Consider the following 20927-nt stretch of genomic DNA (forward strand, 5'->3'; position numbering starts at 1 on the left):
TCCATGCAAAACAAGGTCGTTCAAAGATGTTGTATCTAAGTTGGATTGCATTCGACAGAAAAATGAAGAAGATATGCTTGGAACTAACTGATGGAAATATTATTTTTGTCTTATTACACATGTAATCTTGGTGAATAAATAAACCAAGTGTATGAAGTATCTTAGAACTTAACTAGAACAACAATAAGAACAAGCAATCTGTATCTTTAGTACTCTTAAGTTTTAAGTTGTAAGAAACATTTGTAAGCATCTGTGTCCATTTTGCATCACAGAGATTTCTTCAATATATTCATCTCTGGTCGAACGACAAATCCATCAAAAAAATTTAAACTTGTGTTATTTACTTTGTGTTAGTTGAATACTTTTAAAGTCTTATTTGCATTCTTGCATATTCACAAACACGGTTGTATATTATTTTCAAAAAAGTAGAAAGTAACAAGAGTTCCATTCAACCACATTTCTGTAATTATGTTGTTATATTGTTAGGGAATAATAGATGGTTAAGGGTAATACAATAGATTTAGATGAGATTTCAACTGAATTTTGACAATGTCTGGAAGAAAATGGTATGAATTAGTTGATGAATCTCTTTAATGTTATATTTCGGACAACCGAGGTGGCTAGTGATTGGCGGTTGAGTCTGTAAGAATAAAGGTGATGCTCAATGTTGTAGTAACTATTGTGGTATTAAGTTACTTAATTATACAATGAAATTCTAAGAACGAGTTATTTAGTGCAGGTTTAGGGGAATCGTTTATATTTCTACCAATCAATATGGTTTTTATGCCTGGCAGGGTCAACGATGCGATATATCTTGTTCGTTGCCTCATGAAGAAATAATCGGAAGCATTATAAAAATATTTATATGGTGTTTATAGATCTTGAAAAGGCTTATGATAGTGTCTCACGTGCAATAATTTGGAGATCTTTAGAGGCTCAAGGGGTTCCGCCTGGGTATGGAGATGTTATTCAGGATATGTATTCAGCGATAATGACGTTTGTTCAGACATCGTTAAGAGATACTCAATATTTTTCAGTTGAGGTGGGCCTTCATCAGTGGTCGGTATTAAACCCCTTGCTTTTCATTATTATTTTAGATGTGATTACTAGTACCATCCAAGCTCATGTTCCTTGGTGTATATTGCTTGCGGAAGATATTGTATTAGTTATGGAATTTAAAGTTGAGGTTAATACAAGCTTAGAATGGTGGAGTGCATCATTAGAGGCTCACGGATTATGTTTGAGTTGTTACTAAGACAATGTATATTTGGGATAATTTCAGTGAAAAGAATCAAGAGATGGATGTTGCCATTTACATTCTAGATGACCGTGTTCCACAAACTAATAGTTTTAACTATATGGGCTTTATCATCAAGAGCAACGGTGATATTCTTGCTGATGTTACACATCGTATTAAGGCAAGTTGGATTAGATGGAAGGCTGTTATTGTATTTTTATGTGATAAGAGCGTACTTGTGAAGTTGAAAGATAAATTCTATAGATTGACAGTTAGACCGACATTGATGTATGGTTTCGAGTGTTGGCCATTGAAGAAATCCGAAGGACGTAGGTTGGAGACTGCAGAATTGCGTATGTTGCGATAAATTTATGGTTGCACAATGGAGAATTATATTCAGAATAATACTTTTATAAGAGTCATGGATGTTGAATCTATTTCCAAGAAAATAAGGGTTGAAAATATTTCCTTGAGAGTGTTACAAGATTTTTCTATCTAAATTATTACTGCTAACAAAGGACCGGTGTTAACTTTATAATTTAGTTAACTGCTGGTTTACACATTGTACAATAAGACATGCCATTAACCTTTAGTAAACTAAATAAGTCATTTGGAGTTCTCGAGTGACTTATGTATAACACTAAATCTGTGACTTGTAGAGATCTTGACTTAGAGTATTTTTATCCAAACAGATTTATTCAACTCTAAACTTCTTCAAAATTCTTCTGAGGCATGATATTCTTGATCTTCTCCCAGATATAATCTTTAGGCTTGATACTGTTTAAGAAAAAAGACTCCAATGCTCCTTTGCATTTTTACAAACTTTAAAATGTTACAAGTACAAATACAAACTAAGATAACAATACAACTTACTTAGGTTGTCAATTTGACTTAGTGTTGTTGAGGTACAGGAATGCCTTGCACAACAAATTATATCATGTAAAATCTGTTGCAAACTTTACAGTAACAATTTAATTTTACTCTCTACAAATTATCGATAAATATGTATATATATATATATTTATTTATTTATTCTCATTGCAAAAAATGTGATCTGTTTACATATTATTGAATGAAATTTTGATTTTCATAACTTGATACTCTTTTATTGTATGATTATATAATTGAAATTATTATTAAGTTTAATAATGAAACTAATAAACTCAAAATTTTCATATAATATAAATTATAATATAAATTCGAAAATTGAAATAAAAAAATAAAAAATAGTAGTATTCAACTTATATATGCCTCTAATATGTCTTTGTATACTATTTTACATTAACCATTTATTTATTTTATTTTATTATTCAACTATCAAATATGTTAAATAATATTTATTTCTAAAATATCGTACTGTATATCTATGATAATAAACGATATATTTAAATGGGTTCCTTGTTTTTTAGTAATTTTAAAAGAATAATTTTTTTCTTATATCATGAATTTGGTTATATGTACCTTTATTTTAGTAATTCAATGAAATTTAAGAGATTTTAATAAACTATAAGATAATGGTTTTTGTTCAACAACGAAATTTAACCATAAATTTAAAAGTAATTAAAATTATTAAAAATTCTTTTCTACGCCCGCTTTTTTTTCATTAATTCATAAATCATTGTTTGTACAATGTTAAAGTTTTAGATTAATTCTTACTTTTTTATTACTTGTTGATATTTTCTATATATAATTTTTCCTAGTTTAAGGAAATATAAATAACAGTTGATTATTAAATAAATGAACTAATTTATATATTAAAAAATTATCACTTATATTTAAATAATAGAAAAATAGAATAAATAAGAATAATATTTTCATGTAATTTAAAATAAAATCGGGAGGCTAAAATACTCATATTATAATTATATTATAATATTCAATCCCTAATCTAATTAGTCAAGGTGACTCATATCAATATAAAAACGTTCTCGAGGGTAACATACAAGTTGCTTACTGGCCGCATCAAACATTTCACTTCCTAAATTCATAGTTTGGGTACCATCTCATACCAGAGACTTTGAAGGTCACTGTCCTAAATTCATAGTCCGGGTACCATCTCATACCAGAGACTTTGAAGGGTAAGGTATTGGGGGCCTAAACATTTCTTTGTCCTAGTTTTATTTACATTTCTTCATCAATTGTTCCAAAACTCATATCTCAATTAATTTTACATCTCAACAGTACTAATCAATTGATTTTTTAGTCAGATCCATCAATTTCCAGCATCACTATCAACAAGTAAGTTAAATCAGTTTTAGTTACCCGTGGATGCACTATTTTACTTTTATTTGTTTGTTTGATTTTTTAAAAATATTTGTGGACAATATGTGTCATTAAAAAATTATTTTTCAAAAGTTACTTTAAAGAAAAAATAGAACAAGCATGTATATTTAATTTAAATATTTCTTTTATTCTTTAATGGATACAAAATCTTAAGAATTTTGATAAGCTAGTAGAATATATGCTAAAATTATAATATCTATCGCACAGTGAACAACAGAGAAGTGGACTATGCTTGGGATCATGGCACAAAGCAAGAGATGGGTACCAGAACCTATGCAGTGTGCAACTATTGCTCACACCCAGTGTCCGGCATTACAAGACTCAAATATCATTTAGCCAATGTTAAAGGAATTATCAAGATATGCCAAAGAGTGCCTCCAGCTGTAAAGGAAGGATTTAGAGACAATTTCATTGCAGATCCAAATGATCCCACACTCCTCATTCTGAAGAAGAACCAAAATAGGGTTCCAGTACCCGAAAATAGGCCTAGTGATGAGGTAAGATCAAGCCTTCTGATTCTAAATATAGTTTGCTAAATAATATTTAACTAAAAAATTTAGTTGTATTTATATGTTTATAAGACTAAAGTAGATGCATTATTTTTAGGAGAATCAGCAGCAGGCTAGTTCTTCTCAGAGAGCACGTCCTAGGTGCTCAGGCAAAATGGAAATTCTTGAAGAAAGAGTGCGAAAATTGGAGGAAGGGATTGGGGAGCTGAAGGAGGAAAGGAAGAAGGTGAAGAAGGATGCAAACTGACGTCCTCCAGGCAAGCTGGTTGAATACAGTTTGATCAATGGCATATCACTTCTTATTAGAAGCTACCTGTAATAAAAAAATTTCAGTACTGATATTAATTTAAAATGAAGTACTGATTCATTTCTTTGTATAGTATTAAGTTGAAATGTAGTGTTGACTCTCAGAGTTGACAGACACAAATATTTCAAAATTTAATAATTCAATGTATAGTACTGGTTCTAAGGTTCACTTGAAACCATTAATGCATAATCACATGAAGGCATGCCTTGAGCTCTCCCTGTACCTCGTTGTGTAGTTTTGTAAGTGTATATATTTATATGCTTGTGGCATAGTTTGTACAAGCTAGCACAAAGAAACTGGTTTTGCATTTTGGTTCATGTCTGGTTTTGCAGTTTGCTCTATATATGTTATATTATGAGTGTGTTGTTTTTTTTGCTTAACTAATCACCGACACCAAAACTTGCTTTCATGTTTGGTTTACGAACCCATGCTGTTTATAAATATACATGCTTGAAGCTTTATGGAATTCCACCATGCACATAAGTACCATTCTATTTATGTCTATTGCTTTGTGCTCTGTTGTAAAGAAATAGTATTCCATTAAAATAACTGTGGCTGGGAGCCGGCAACAACGTACAAATAACTGTGGCTGCGAGCCGGCAACAACTTACAAATATCTATGTATACAGAGGCAGCCAAAATTGGAATATTATTTTTTTTTGAAAATTGTTACTATATTTGCTGTTATTAAAAAATTTAGAGTAGTTATTATGACTAGACAAACTAACTCTAAATTTGCATACTTTTTCATATCAAAATAAAAGGGTTAAAAGAATTTCAAATTATTCAAACTAATTCCAAATTTGCATAATTTTTCGTATATAGATAAAAGGTGTATTGATAAATTGCATAACATCGGAAAAAAAATTCAATAATTGGGGTATAAACAAAACGAGCCTGTTATTCAATAAACATATTTGAGTTCAAGCATTTTTAAATGATACGAGTACCTCGTTTTAGTTAAAGGAGCTTAAATTTGTGACTGAACTTGACTAGTTTAAAGACAAACCCTTGTCTTTAACTGAGTCAAACTAATAGTTGACTATTAAAATAGCAAAATAGATAAATTTATTTATTTTCTTAAAATCTTATCATATCACTAAAATATATACATCTTGACATCCTAAAATTGGATCATTCAAAAAAAATCAAAATATTTGTATGGGACAAAATACTAGTAAGAAGTACCGGTAAAACTATTATTTAACTATTAAAATAGCAAACCAAATACTTTCATATTTTTATAAAAAAATTATTATATAGCTAAAATACATATATCTTGACATCATCCTTATAGTTAGATCATTCATAAATATTTTTAAAAAAATTGAAACATTAATATGGGACTAAACACTAGTAAGAAGTATTGGTCAATCTACTTTTATAAATTTTCAATTTTTGTTATGCATCGAATAAAAGAAATTTGAAAATGCGCTTACCATAATGATCTTTTTTGCAAAAACTAAAAATTTAACTTCCGTGTAAATTTTATTCTAACTTTTATATATAATTTTTTTCAAAATATTTACTAACCTTCAAATAATTTTCTTTAAAAAAAATATTATAATAGTACTAAATACAATCGAATACTGTCATGTTAGATAAACACAATTGAATTTTTCTGAAATTATAATTTTCAGAAAGGAGGGAAATTTCCCTCCACTTTTGCAACTAAATTTTTAAAAGTGCGGGAAATTTCCCTCCATTTTCAAATATCGAATTCGACCGAAATCGGTTGAATTTAGCAGTGTCAAAAAATTTTGTTGGCGGGAAAATTTCCTCCATTTTTTGGTAAGGCTAAATTCGACCGAGGGAGGTTAAATTTAGTAGCACGCCGAAACCCAACTGTATATGGTTGCATATAAATACGGTTGTATTTATTCAGTCATAATTATTACTAAATTCGATCACATAATACGATCGTATTTAAATACGACCGCATGCGGTTTTATTCAGTCGTGCCCTTAAATTCAACTGAAGGTGGTTGAAATTAACTCTGGTTGTATTTGTGCAATTGTATTTAGCCTTATTTTTTTGTAGTGAGCCGAATCGAGAGTTTACTCGTAAGTTCACGAGTCGGTTTAAATGAGGTGAGACAAGTTGGTTGGCGGAAAAAAAATAGTGTAGTTATTGTAACCGATTAAAAGAATTTCAAACTACATAAACTAACTTTAAATTTTCATAATTTTTTGTATCAAAATAAAAGGTGTATCGACAAATTTCTTTATATTAAAATTTGAATTACTATAATTGGGATGTAATTAATACGAGACGAGTTGGTTATTCAATAAACAAAATCGAGTTCTTCTCAGATTGCACGTCCTAGATAAGATCAAGCATTCTGATTCTAAATTTAGTTTGCTATATTAAATTTAATAAAAAAATTTAGTTATATTTATATGTTTGTAAGACTAAAGTATTTGCATTGTTTTTTGGAGAATCAGGGTTAGTTCTTCTCAAATTGCACGTCCTAGGTGCTCAGGCAAAATGACAGTTTTAGAAGAAGAATTGAGGAAGTTGGAGGAGCTTAAGGAGGAAGTGAAGAAGCTGAAGAATGCAAGTTGAAGTCCTCCAAGCAAGCTGGTTAAATGTAGGTTGATCAATGGCATTTCATTTTCTTATTAGAAGTGGCCTCTAATAATTTTATTCAGTTACTGTGTGTTATGTCTGTGTGTTATGTTTAAGTGTTTGAGAACCCTTTACTTCAAGATTTGAAGAAACTGTTTTAGCTAATTTCTTAATTGGAAAGGGCTCCTTTTCTTTATTTCTAGCTTTCTTAATCAAACCTCAATATAATAAACTACTAGCTTATAAATGGTTGGCCTTATATATATTGCTTGTGAAATTACATTCTTGGTTGATATTGATTGAAAATGAAGTGTTGATTCACTTCTTTTGACAATATTAAGTTGAAATGTAGTGTTGAGACTCAAGTTTAACGAATACAAATATTTCAAAATATAAGAATTTATTTTACTGGTTCTAAGGTTCAGTCAAAACAATTAATTAATTGTAATGCAAATAATTTGGAATGCATAGTCCTATGAAAGACCTGCCCCATGCCCAGGGGAGGAACTAGGGGGATCGAAGGGAGCCCCGGTCCCCGCCAACTGCGGAATAACCCCAAAATTTTAATATAAAATTTTAAAATTTACTATCAAAAATTTTTTTGGTCCCCCTAGATTTAAAAAAAAATTGAAATTGAGAATTGATTATACAAAATTTTATTGATTTTGTTAATTATTTCATTCAAAATAATATTGATTAGATGGAAATCATGGAATTTATTCATTAATCTTAATAATTAATAAATAAACATATAAGATAAAGATAGTACAATTTGAAACAAAAAAAAAGATGTTTAAAACTAAAGTCTAAAAATAAAACATACTTGTTCAGTTGTTCTGCTCCGGTCCCAAAACCCCCAACACACACTATACATACAAGTTACAAAATTACATCCCTAATATCATCTCTATTTATCTACTCTACCTTTGTATCTAATCCGTAACTATGAGTAAGAGAAAAGAGATTACATCTTATTTTCAACCCAAGAAGAAGAAAACAACTACTTGTGAAGATGAAGAACGTTTTGCCGCCTCAATTGAAGTCACTGGAGATGGAGTTGGAGTTGAGCCTCTGATTTTTGGTGGGATAAACAGAAACTCCGAGCAAAATCCTCAAAATCCAGAGATTGTTAATGAAGGTATTGATTCTGAGAACACTGATGAAATTATTGATTTCAATTCGTTAATACGTGATCAACAATTACAGGAGCTAAACAATAGATTCAGTGAACAAATGACGGAGCTTTTCATTTTAAGTGCATCACTAAATCCTAGGGATGGTTACAGGTCTTTAAACATAGAGAACATTTGCAAGTTAGCTGAAAAGTTTTATCCAGAAGATTTTTTGGGAGATGAAAAAATCCATCTACAGTGTGAACTACAACATTATGGGTTAGATGTTCCGGTTCATCCAGATTTGAAGAATCTGTCTACTCTTGGTGATTTTTGTCATGGATTGGTAACCACAGGAAAGCTGAGATGTATCCATTAGTTGATAGATTATTAAGGCTTGTCTTGACTCTTCGAGCATCTACTGCAACATCTGAACGATCTTTTTCTGCTATGAAAATTGTGAAAAAAAGTCTTCGCAATCGAATGAAAGATGAATTTCTTAGGGATTATTTGATAGTGTATATTGAAAAGGAGGTTGCGGAGACCATTTCTGCCCAGGAGATCATTGATTTTTTTTATTTGATCACGTGCACATCTCAAATAAATCAGTATGTTTTCTACTTTTATTTATTTTGGTCCCCCGTGTTAGATTCCTGGTTCCGCCCCTGCCCATGCCGTATGTTTTGTAATTGTATTGTCTTTATGCTTTTAGCCTAGTTCATGTATAAATATAAACTGGCTTTTTATTTCAATTCATGTGTGATTTTGCAGTTTGCTCTATATTATAAAATTGCCAATTATCTATTTAAATAATGATACCAAAACTTGCATTCATGTTTGGTTTATGTTTACCTGCAATTTATATATGCTTAAAATTTTACAGGTTTCCCGCATGCATGCAGGTGCCTATATTTTCTATTTATTCAGCTTATAATCTAGTTGCATACATACTTTGTGTTGTGTCGTAAAGAAATAAGTTTGCATTAAAATAAACATCTCAATGTTAGGTGTCACTAAAATGGTGTTAGCCAGCCTATATACATTTGTACAGATCCAAAGCAACTATTTTTAAGTGAGAAATAGAGTTGGAATATTAAATTTTACAAGTTAAATCACCCAAATTCATATTTATGAAAGGTTTTTTTTTTTACAAGATATTAATGACTGGTTTAGGACTTTAAGTTAATTTTAATTTGGATCATTGGATATTTTTAGTTGGGGCAATTATGAGATGAATTAGGTGAAAATGCATTTATTAAAAGAGTTACATCATATTTTCGGAATTGTTTGAATACTACTTTTTGCAATAACTAAAATAAATACATAATTATTTTAAGTTGAAACTAAAATAAATACATAATTATTTTAAATTTTTAACTTGATCTTGTGATACAGATAATGCATATTATTACCGGTATACTTTGTACATGTGTATCTTTTATTTATTTTTTCCTTAAATTTTATTAAATATTAGTAAAAAATTCATATACAACAAAAAATATTATATAGTCCTTAATTATAACCAATGCATAATTTGAATAACTAGACAAACCAACTCCAAACTTGCATATTTTCTCGTATCAAGATAATTTGGTGGACATCAAAAATTGAATTACATATAACTCGGATGTAATTCAAGTTGAGATAGTTATTTAATAAACGAGTTTAATTGGGTATTTTTGAAAAAGACAAGTCTTTTCATCTAAGATAAACGAGATTAAATCTGTGATCAAATTTGACTTATTTATAATAGACAAGCTAGCTGAGTTTACTATACCCATGAGCTAAATGAAACGAGTCGAATTTAAATGAGTTAATCCGAGTTGGCTCGCTAGTTCAACACTTAAAAGAATAAAAAATTTATAAAAAATTAAATAAAATTTGATTCAAATATAATAAAAATGAATTTTAAAAAAATAGATGAAATTTTTAAACAAGCTCGAGAGGAATTGAGTTTCCATACTACGATACTCGAAGTAGTTCATATACGAGCTCGAACAAAACTGAGTTCGGTGTAAGAAGTATTTTTTTTTTGTTACTAAAATAAAATTTCAACTCCAATATTAGTTGCATTTTGCATCCAAATATTTCTAATTTTACTAATTTTTGTCTTTCTCTTTTTCCTAAATTTTATATAAAGTTCACCAATATTAATGTCATTTGTGATTACTTGATGATGTGGTATGCATGCATAAATGTATCATTGATTTCAATTTTGAAATCAATGATGTATTTATGCATATTTGCATCCAAAAGATATAAAGAACCCTTTTAGAATTGAGTTTTTAGCGCAACATATAAAATGATTATGGTAATTGCTATAATTTGGCATTAAAAATGTCTTTTAATGCTAAAATAAAAAATTAACTTCAATTATTAAATACATTTTGAAACCAACTATTTTCAAATTTACCTTTCCCTTAAATTTCATGTAGAACACACTAAAGCATGTTTATATAGTTGTTTGATGATGTGGTAAATGTATAAACATGACAAACATCAAATCAATATTGAAACTAAAAATTCTAGTTTAGGTGATTGTACCTAATTAACTAAAAAAATTCTTTCAGAAAAACTATAACTTTCTCCCTTAGTTAACTTGACATGACCTTTTAACTATGTTTTCAAGTTTATCATAAAAAGCTATGCTGGTCAAATATTAAAAAAATAAAATTACACACAATAAGCAGTACTAGCGTGCTAAAAGAATGCAAGAAGTATCAAGTTAACGACAAAGATATGAGCACGCTTCTGCATGTAATAGCAATACTATACCCTGCACAAGGCCATGTAATTCCAATAATGAAGCTTATGCAAAAAATTGCAGAACATGGTTTTAAATTTACATTTGTAAACACTGATTTTAATCACTTGTGTGTCCTAAAAGCGATGTCAAAAAACGAAATTGATGTGGATGATGACATGATGCGCTTGGTTTCGATTCCGGATGGATTGGAACTAGATGGGGATAGGAATGATTTTTTTATCTTCCTAATGGCTTATTATTTTCCCGTGAGATGCAAACTTTTTATCTTCCTCATGAGATGCAAATTTTTTATTTTCGGAACCTAATAAAAAATTTGAGAGGGATAGCTTAATGGTAAGTCTCTGGTCATCCCCAGGTAGAGCAGGCCACTTGTGTGGTCCGTGCGGTTCGGGCCGGGCCGCATACGGGTTGGGCACTGGAAACCTTAACATTGAACCGACCCGGTAGAGTAATGAATCCCGTTCGGGCCGCGTTTGAACCGAAAAATAATGATTCGCAACTGGCACGTGAATCGTAAACGTAAAAGAACCTTTTCAAGAAAAAGACTTTTCTTTATAAATTATACATGGGTTGGCGGCGGGTTCACGAGCCGGGTTGGCGAGCTTCCGGTCCTGGTTTTCTAATATAATATTCATAATCGGCTCGTAATATTTAACGAATTGTGCGGTTTTGAATCGGCCTTGTTCGAACCGAATAAATCTGGGCTTCCCCACGAGCCGGTCCCGAGCGGGCGGTTCAAACTCGCACAAGTAGCCAGCTCTAATCTCAGGTCATTAGTTCGATTATCACTCATCCCGAGATTTATATATTGATATATATTGTAATTATCATAAGGGAGTTATTGTTGTTTGGTCATTGAGATTTACACTGTAGAATACGGGTCAAAATTAAATAAATTTTAATGCAGGAACCATTTTAAAGAAGTAGATGCTTCATCTATCAGCCACAATGCCTGCTCTCAAAACGGAAACATTTGGATGGGCTTGCATCCGCGATATAGCAGTACAAAAGAGCTTCTTTCAATTTCTCTCTGAAAATAATCAATGTTTTAAATTAGCGGACTTCATAATATGCAATACAGCTTACGAATTGGAGCCATCTACATTTTCATTATTTCCAGAAATATTACCAGTAGGTGCACTTCCCGCAAGTTGCAAGCCTGGAAATCAGGCATGCAATTTTTTGGGCCGAGGATGATGACTGCTTGTCATGGCTTGATCAACAACCAGTTTGTTCGGTTATTTATGCCGCCTTTGGAAGCCGTACTATTTTTTATCAAACACAATTTCAAGAACTGGCTTTAGGACTTGAACTAACCAAGAATCCTTTTCTATGGGTTTTGCGTCCTGGTATGACAAATGAAGAAGCTCACCGACAAGAATTTGAAGGGCGAATAGGGTGTCGTGGAAAAATAGTAATTTGGGCTCCTCACGAAAAAGTTTTGAGTCATCCGTCAGTTGCTTGTTTCATGAGCCATTGCTGGAATTCTACTACAGAAGGTCTGAGCAACGGAGTTCTTTTCCTCTGCTGGCCATACTTTGTTGATCAGTTCCTCTACGAGAGTTATATTTGTGATGTCTGGAAAGTAGGACTGGGGTTTGAGAAAGATGAAACTGGCATCATTAGGAAAGATGAAATAAAAAATAAGGTTGAACAACTTCTTGTTGACATAAATTATAAAGCTAGGGCAGTGGATTTAAAAGAAAAAATTATTAATAGCGTGCAAGATGAACACTAGTTCAAAAACCTTGGAAAGATTATTGAATGGATGAGATCTATGCTAAAGGGTCAGTAATGACTTAATATAAATTACCTGATGTTTAGGGGATAATTCATCACAGAAAGCGACTTTTTTAGTAGAGATAAAAAGGACTCCTGCAATCAGACCAGCTGAGGAACGAAAATAACACTATGAGGCCTTTAACATCTTCTCTTTTTCTCTAATCTCGAACTTGCTAGAACAGATTAGCTCTGCCACCGGTTATAATGATGTAGATCACCTTAATCAAAATATTATGAATATTCTCAATGAATATAAGAGGACGCAATTTAACTGCAATCATTTTTTATAGCTTCCAAGTGAATATCTTTCTTGAGAGGAAAAAAATAACTTCATTTGATATACATGAAAAGTAGCCTTCACTTTCTTCATCAAACTGATCAGAGGCCATGCTCCAATTTTCAGTATCAGAATTTGTGAACACGATATTTTTAATGTCTGTTTCTTGCGTGTATGCATGAACTCTATAAATTCATTGCAGAAACATACATGTATAAATATATACAAAATTTAGAAACTGTAATTAGCACTCCATACTCTTGTTAGCATCAATGTGTGATTAGCATATCTTGCAAGCACTTTTTTCTACACCAAACAGTTACTACATAGAAAGAAACTCGATGAATCTTCCTACTAATTTTGAAAATCGATGCATCTTCCTACTAAATTTTCCTGTCTATAATAGAAGAATCTGCTATGCATGTACCAAAAAGATGTTCATTTTACTGAAAGCATGAGATTATAAGCTTGCAGAATTTAAATTAGATCATTGTAAAATGTCGACAAAGACTGGACTTTGAAAATTAACAGCATATGATGCATAGTCAGCCTGGTTTATATTCTTATATACTTTGTCAATCACATTTATATCTGAAAGAGCAAGAAAATTCTCAACTCTGTGTTCATATTCTAGAAATTATTTTAGGTGGCTTTCATTTTTTTCTAGCTTTTCCTTTAACAGAGCTTCAATCTCATTTGCACACTAAGCTTGTTCTTTAGATAAATGTTTTCTTGTTTTACAGCTTCAAGTTTTACTATCAATAATTCATTTTCCTGTTTCTCATTCTCAAGCTTCTCATTTACTTTTGTCAGTCTGCTCACTTCTTCATTGGCAGCCACCATACTTGTGTGAATATGAAATATTTCTGTGCTCATCTTTTCAACAGTTTTCTTATATTGATTCACATTTAAATCAATGGTGGTAAGAGTTGGTACCTGTGTTTTTGATGAAGAGGACCCTCCTTGCTCCAAGGCCATTAATACATAATTTCCAACTTTCTCATCTCCATCATTGTCAGAGTCATCCCAACTTTTACCTTCTGTAATATAAGCTTTGTTTTGCAGTTTCTTTAGAAGAGCTTCATATTTTTCTTCTAATTCAAGATAAGCCTTGTCTTTCTTTGCTTTCTTGGGTTTCCTGCATTCTGTAGCAAAATAGCCCAACTCATCACAATTGAAGCACCTCATTTTTTATATGTCCACAGATCCAGTTTTGTAACCGTTTTTGCTATCAGATGTGTACTTCCCTTTTCCTTTTCAGCTGTTGTCTTTGTTGAATGACTGTCATTTACCCTTGAAGAACCTTGGCTTCTTAACTCTAATATTAGCGAACTTTCTTGTCAGATAGGCCATTGATTGATCTAGCTCATCAAGTTCATCTAGGGTGTAGAACTCATCTTCTTCCAGTTCCAGTATAACTTGTTCATGTGAATCATTGATTCTTTGCTCACTTGTTGAGGCAGCTGGAGTCTGGGATCTTGGTTCGTCATTGGAGGTCTGGATTTCATTGACAATTAGAGCACTTGAACCATCTACAACATGCCCTTGACCAGACCTTAATAATTTCCTTTGAATCATTTCTAGTTCATATGTTTTCAAGATTCCATACATGACTTCCAGAGTTATTATACTCAAGTCTATCCCTTCCCTGATTGCTGAGATTTTCAGTTCCAAATGATCAGGAAGAGTAAGCAAAAATTTCAAGTTCACTTCTTCAGCTTCATAGTACTTGTCATGAAGCTGGAAGTCATTAATCAACTTATTGAACCTTTCAAACACATCAGTAATACTTTATTTTGACTTGGCCATGAAACCCTCATATTGTGAAATCAGTATCCTTCTTTGATTAGATCTAACCTCCTTAGTTCCCTCACAGAGTATTTCAATCTTTTCCCAGATCTGCTTGGCAGTGTCACAGTTGACAATGTTATTGTACATTACATTAAGAAGAGATTCTATTAAAATCAACTGCAAGCCACTATCCAGGAAAACTTTCTCAGGCTCAGTGTACTCAGAAAGGTCTTTTGGAGCATAATGAGATGGAATGACAATATCACCATCTGTATATTCATCAACTCTAAACATAGGAGTGAAGGGCCCATTTTTGAGAATCTGGATATAGAGTGGATTGGGCATTCTGATAAATAGCAACATTTTCTTTTTCCAAAGAGTGTGGTTAGCTTTGTCAAAGGTAGGGATTTTGATGCTACTAATTTTCTGTGTATTCATTCTTCCAAGATCTTGAATCTATTTACTTTCAGATTTTGCTCTGATACCACTTGTTAGGAAATGAATAACACACAGAGGGGGGTGAATGTGTTTTAGGTATTTTGTACTTTTCTTGAATTCTTTTTGGTTAAACAAAGTAAATCAAATCTTGTAGTGAAATGTGTTACTGCAGAAATTAAAGATACAATAATAAAGAACACAAATCTTTCAAAACTCACTTAATTTTATATTAAAATTAAGAATATTTTGCTACAAAAAGTTTAGGCTCTTTATTGATAAAGAGCTTAGCTTCTCCTTGATAGTGTTACAAGATTTTTCTATCTAAATTGTTACTGCTAACAAAGGACCAGTGTTAACTTTATAATTCAGTTAACTGCTGGTTTACACATTGTACAATAAGACATGCCATTAACCTTTAGTAAACTGTCACTTGTCATTTCCAATTTAGGAAAAGTGAATCTTCTATTTCTGGCTTAACATATCTTTAGCATCATGTGTTTACTTTGATCTTTCTTTGTCAGTTAATCTTCACCACTGATCTTGCACATCCTTCAAGCTGCTTTTTGTAGACTTGTCAATCCGGCTGGTTGGATTGTTTGTTGATTGTAGATCTTGGATATTGAATTGGTCTGTAATTTATACTTTGAGAATTTACCTCGAGATCTTCAGTTAGACATATACAGATCTTGACATCTCGATAACTATATTGACTTATCGAGATCTCTAATACTCTAAAGTGAATTTGACTTGTAGAGGTCTCTGAGTTCTCTATAAGAGACTTTGGCTTATCGAGGTCTCTCAGCTTCATGTCTTCACTTTGACTTGTCGATACCTTAGAGTTCTCTAGTAAATTTTGACTTATCGATATCTCTGAGTTCTTTAGTGGACTTTGACTTACCGATAACTCAGAGTTCTCTAATGAATGTTGGTTTGTTGATAACTCTGAGCTCTCTAGTGAGGAAATCACTTGTCAATATCTCCAAACTTCATGTCTACAATTGGCTTATCGATATCTCTCTGAGTTCTCTATAGCTTTCCTGACTTCTCGATAAGTCATTTGGAGTTCTCGAGTGACTTGTCTATAACACTAAATCTGTGACTTGTAGAGATCTTAACTTAGAGTATTTTTATCAAAACGGATTTATTCAACTCCAAACTTCTTCAAAATTCTTCTGAGGCATGATATTCTTGATCTTCTCCCAGATATAATCTTTAGGCTTGATACTATTTAAGAAAAAAGACTCCAGTATGCTTCTTTGCATTTTTAGAGACTTCAAAATGTTACAAGTACAAATACAAACTAAAATAACAATACAACTTATTTAGGGTTGTCAATTTGACTTAGTCTTGTTGAGTTACAGGCATGTCTTGCACAACAAACTATATCATGTAAAATCTGTTGCAAACTTTACAGTAACAATTTAATTTTACTCTCTACAAATTATCGATAAACGTGTATATATATATATATATTTATTTATTCTCATTCCAAAAAAATGTGATTTGTTTACATATTATTGAATGAAATTTTAATTTTCATAACTTGACACTCTTTGATTGTATTATTATATAATTGAAATTATTATTAAGTTTAATATTGAAACTAATAAACTCAAAATTTTCATATAATATAAATTATAATATAAATTCGAAAATTGAAATAAAAAAATAAAAAATAGTAGTATTCAACTTATATATGCCTCTAATATGTCTTTGTATACTATTTTACATTAACCATTTATTTACTTTATTTTATTATTCCACTATCAATCATGTTAAATAATATTTATTTCTAAAATATCTTACTGTATATCTACGATAATAAACGATATATTTAAATGGGTTCCTTGGTTTTTAGTAATTTTAAGAGAATAATTTTTTTCTTATATCATTAATTTGGTTATACGTACCTTTTATCTTAGTAATTCAACGATATATTTAAATGGGTTCCTTGTTTTTTAGTAATTTTAAGAGAATAATTTTTTTCTTATATCATTAATTTGGTTATACGTACCTTTTATCTTAGTAATTCAGTGAAATTGAAGAGATTTTAATAAAATATAAGATAATGGTTTTTGTTCAACAACGAAATTTAACCATAAATTTAAAAGTAATTAAAAGTTAGTAAAAATTCTTTTCTACGCCCACTTTTTTCATTAATTCATAAATCATTGTTTGTACAATGTTAAAGTTTTTGATTAATTCTTACTTTTTTATTACTCATTGATATTTTCTATGTACAATTTTTCCTAGTTTAAGGAAATATAAATAACAGTTGATTATTAAATAAATGAACTAATTTATATAATAAAAAATTATCACTTATATTTAAACAAAAAATAGAATAAATAAGAATAATATTTTCATGTAATTTAAAATTAAATCGGGAGGCTAAAATAGTCATATTATAGTTATATTATAATATTCAATCCCTAATCTAATTAGTCAAGGTGTGACTCATATAAATATAAAAACATTCTACAGGGTAACATACAAGTTGCTCACTCTAGGCATCAAAAATTTCTCTGTCCTAAATTCATAGTCCGGGTACCATCTCATACCAGAGATACCAGAGACTTTGAAGGTTTCTGTCCTAAATTCAGTACCATCTCATACCAGATACTTTGAAGGGTAAGGTTTTCGCCGCCCTAAACATTTTTTTGTCCTATTTTTATTTACATTTCTTCATCAATTGTTCCAAAACTCATATCTTAATTAATTTTACATCTCAATGGTACTAATCAATTGATTTTTTAGTCAGATCCATCAATTTCCAGCATCACCATCAACAAGTATGTTAGAATCCTTACATCAATTTATACTTCATATCCGATTTTATTCATCATTAATCTATCATATCATTTATATTATTTTGATCATTTTCGATACCAATTATATATCATTGCATCATAAAAATATCATTATCAGTCAAGAACTTTGCTTCATTTTCAATTGTTGTCTATAATGAATTGTTATTATTTGATCATAAAATAAAATTGATTGAATTTTCAGGTAAACATGTTTAATTTGTTTATGTGTCTAAATTTACAATTTTTTTAAAAAATTACAAAGTTTGACTTCTACAGTAATATGTTTTTTAATCTATATGCATTTGCACATGTATTCTTTTTTGATAATATACTCTTCAACTTTTATATGTTTACTTATCTTATAAAATTATCCATTTCAATTGAAAGTTATTTTTGGGGTATACTATAACAAATAATTTTAACATTATTGGGGCGGAGAATTAAGTAAATTAATTTCCTTTTCTTTTTTTTGTAAAATACATTCTATTGTAATTATTAATGATCTATACAATTCTATTGATATCAAGACTATAATTATTGAAAAAAATCACTTTTAGTTACCGATGGATGCACTATTTTACTTTTATTTGTTTGTTTCATTTTTTAAAAAAAAATGTGGACAATATGTGTCATTAAAAATTTATTTTTCAAAAGTTACTTTAAAGAAAAAACAGAACAAGCATGAATATTTAATTTAAATATTTCTTTTATTTTTTAATGGATACAATATCTTAAGAATTTTGATAAGCTAGTAGAATATATGCTAAAATTATAATATCTATCACACAGTGAACAATTGAACTACCACCTTATAATATCTATCACACATATTATTTCAGTTAATATGTGTTATGTTTGAGTGTTTGTGAACCCTTTATTTTAACAATTGAAGAAACCTTTTAAGCTAATTTCTTAATTGAACCTAGCTTCTTTTCTTTTTTGCTAAATTTTTTTATATGACCTCAATAGAATGAACTACCACCTTACAATAGATGGTTGTGCTACATATATTGCTCGTGAATTACATTCTTGGTTGATATTAATTTAAAATGAAGTACTGATTCATTTCTTTGTATAGTATTAAGTTGAAATGTAGTGTCTAGACTCAGAGTTGACAGACACAAATATTTCAAAATTTAATAATTTAATGTATAGTACTGGTTCTAAGGTTCACTTGAAACGATTAATGCATAATCACATGAAGGCCTACTTTGAGCTCTTCCTGTACCTCTTTGTGTAGTTTTGTAATTGTATATATTAATATGCTTGTGGCATAGTTCTGTACAAGCTAGCACAAAGAAACTGGTTTTGCATATTTGTTCATGTCTGGTTTTGCAATTTGCTCTATATATGTTATATTAAGTGTATGTTATTTTTTTTTGCTTAACTAATCAACGACACCAAAACTTGCTTTGGTTTACGAATGCATGCGGTTTATAAATATACATGATTAAAGCATGTATATTGACACCAAAACTTGCTTTGGTTTACGAATGCATGCTGTTTATAAATATACATGCTTGAAGTATGTATATTAACACCTTTCATGATTGAAAGATTTAAGACTTATCCTTATTCAATGCGAGACATGAGAAGTATTGGAAATCAATCTAGTAAGCTATGATCCCTGAACCTGTAGAAGTACAAACACAGGAATACCCATAAGGATCTTCTCAAGCTGCAACCATTTTTTCAAAGTCCTTAGAAGCTAGCAACCAACCACCTCATCTTCTCAAAAGGATGAGGTGCGTAGAAAGAAGAGAAAGGGGGCAACCTTAACTGAGATTACTGAGAGTGGTGATGAGATAGCTAAAAAGAATCACCTTTCACTACGCCATAGATGGCCTATTGCAATGATTTAATCATGGTGTTACAAAATTATGTTACCTTAGCAACGTAGAGTTTATAATATGTTACTATAACTTCAAAGTGTTACATACGAGTAACATGTGGAAACTTATGTTAGTGTTAATGGATAAAAAAGTAAGATTTTACAAAAATATTAAATATATATAATTATTTAACTTGAAAATTAATCAATTTTGATAATATGATTAAGTAATAATATTAGTATTAGCTAAGATTGATAAAATATATTTTTTAAAATTTTTTAAACTGTACTATTTAATAACTGATAATTTTTTATTAATAAAAAAATTGAACACTATTTAAAAAAAAATTAATTAAAATTCTTCTGAGGCATGATATTCTTCATCTTCTCCCAGATATAATCTTTAGGCTTTATACTGTTTAAGAAAAAATACTCCAGTATGCTTCTTTTAGAGACTTTAAAATGTTATAAGTACAAATACAAACTAAGATAACAATACAACTTACTTAGGTTGTCAATTTGACTTAGTCTTGTTGAGGTACAACAATATCTTGCACAACAAATTATATCATGTAAAATCTGTTGCAAACTTTACAGTAACAATTTAATTTTGCTCTCTACAAATTATCGATAAATATGTATATATATATATATTTATTTATTTATTCTCATTGCAAAACATGTGGTCTGTTTACATATTATTGACTGAAATTTTGATTTTCATAACTTGATACTCTTTTATTGTATGATTATATAATTGAAATTATTATTAAGTTTAATAATGAAACTAATAAACTCAAAATTTTCATATAATATAAATTATAATATAAATTCGAAAATTGAAATAAAAAAATAAAAAATAGTAGTATTCAACTTATATATGCCTCTAATATGTCTTTGTATACTATTTTACATTGACCATTTATTTATTTTATTTTATTATTCAACTATCAAATATGTTAAATAATATTTATTTCTAAAATATCGTACCGTATATCTATGATAATAAACAATATATTTAAATGGGTTCCTTGTTTTTAGTAATTTTAAAAGAATAATTTTTTTCTTATATCATGAATTTGGTTATATGTACCTTTATTTTAGTAATTCAGTGAAATTTAAGAGATTTTAATAAAATATAAGATAATGGTTTTTATTCAACAACGAAATTTAACCATAAATTTAAAAGTAATTAAAATTATTAAAAATTCTTTT

The 20927-nt window shown here is 29.9% G+C and overlaps 1 pseudogene; it reads left to right on the forward strand.

Annotated features, from left to right (window-relative positions):
- The first annotated feature begins 11731 nt into the window (after nt 1-11731).
- On the forward strand, nt 11732-12521 carry LOC141699806 (UDP-glycosyltransferase 83A1-like; annotated as a pseudogene).
- Nucleotides 12522-20927: the final 8406 nt, after the last annotated feature.

This window comes from Apium graveolens, unplaced genomic scaffold, assembly GCF_009905375.1.
Source record: "Apium graveolens cultivar Ventura unplaced genomic scaffold, ASM990537v1 ctg136, whole genome shotgun sequence".
Lineage (NCBI taxonomy): Eukaryota > Viridiplantae > Streptophyta > Magnoliopsida > Apiales > Apiaceae > Apium > Apium graveolens.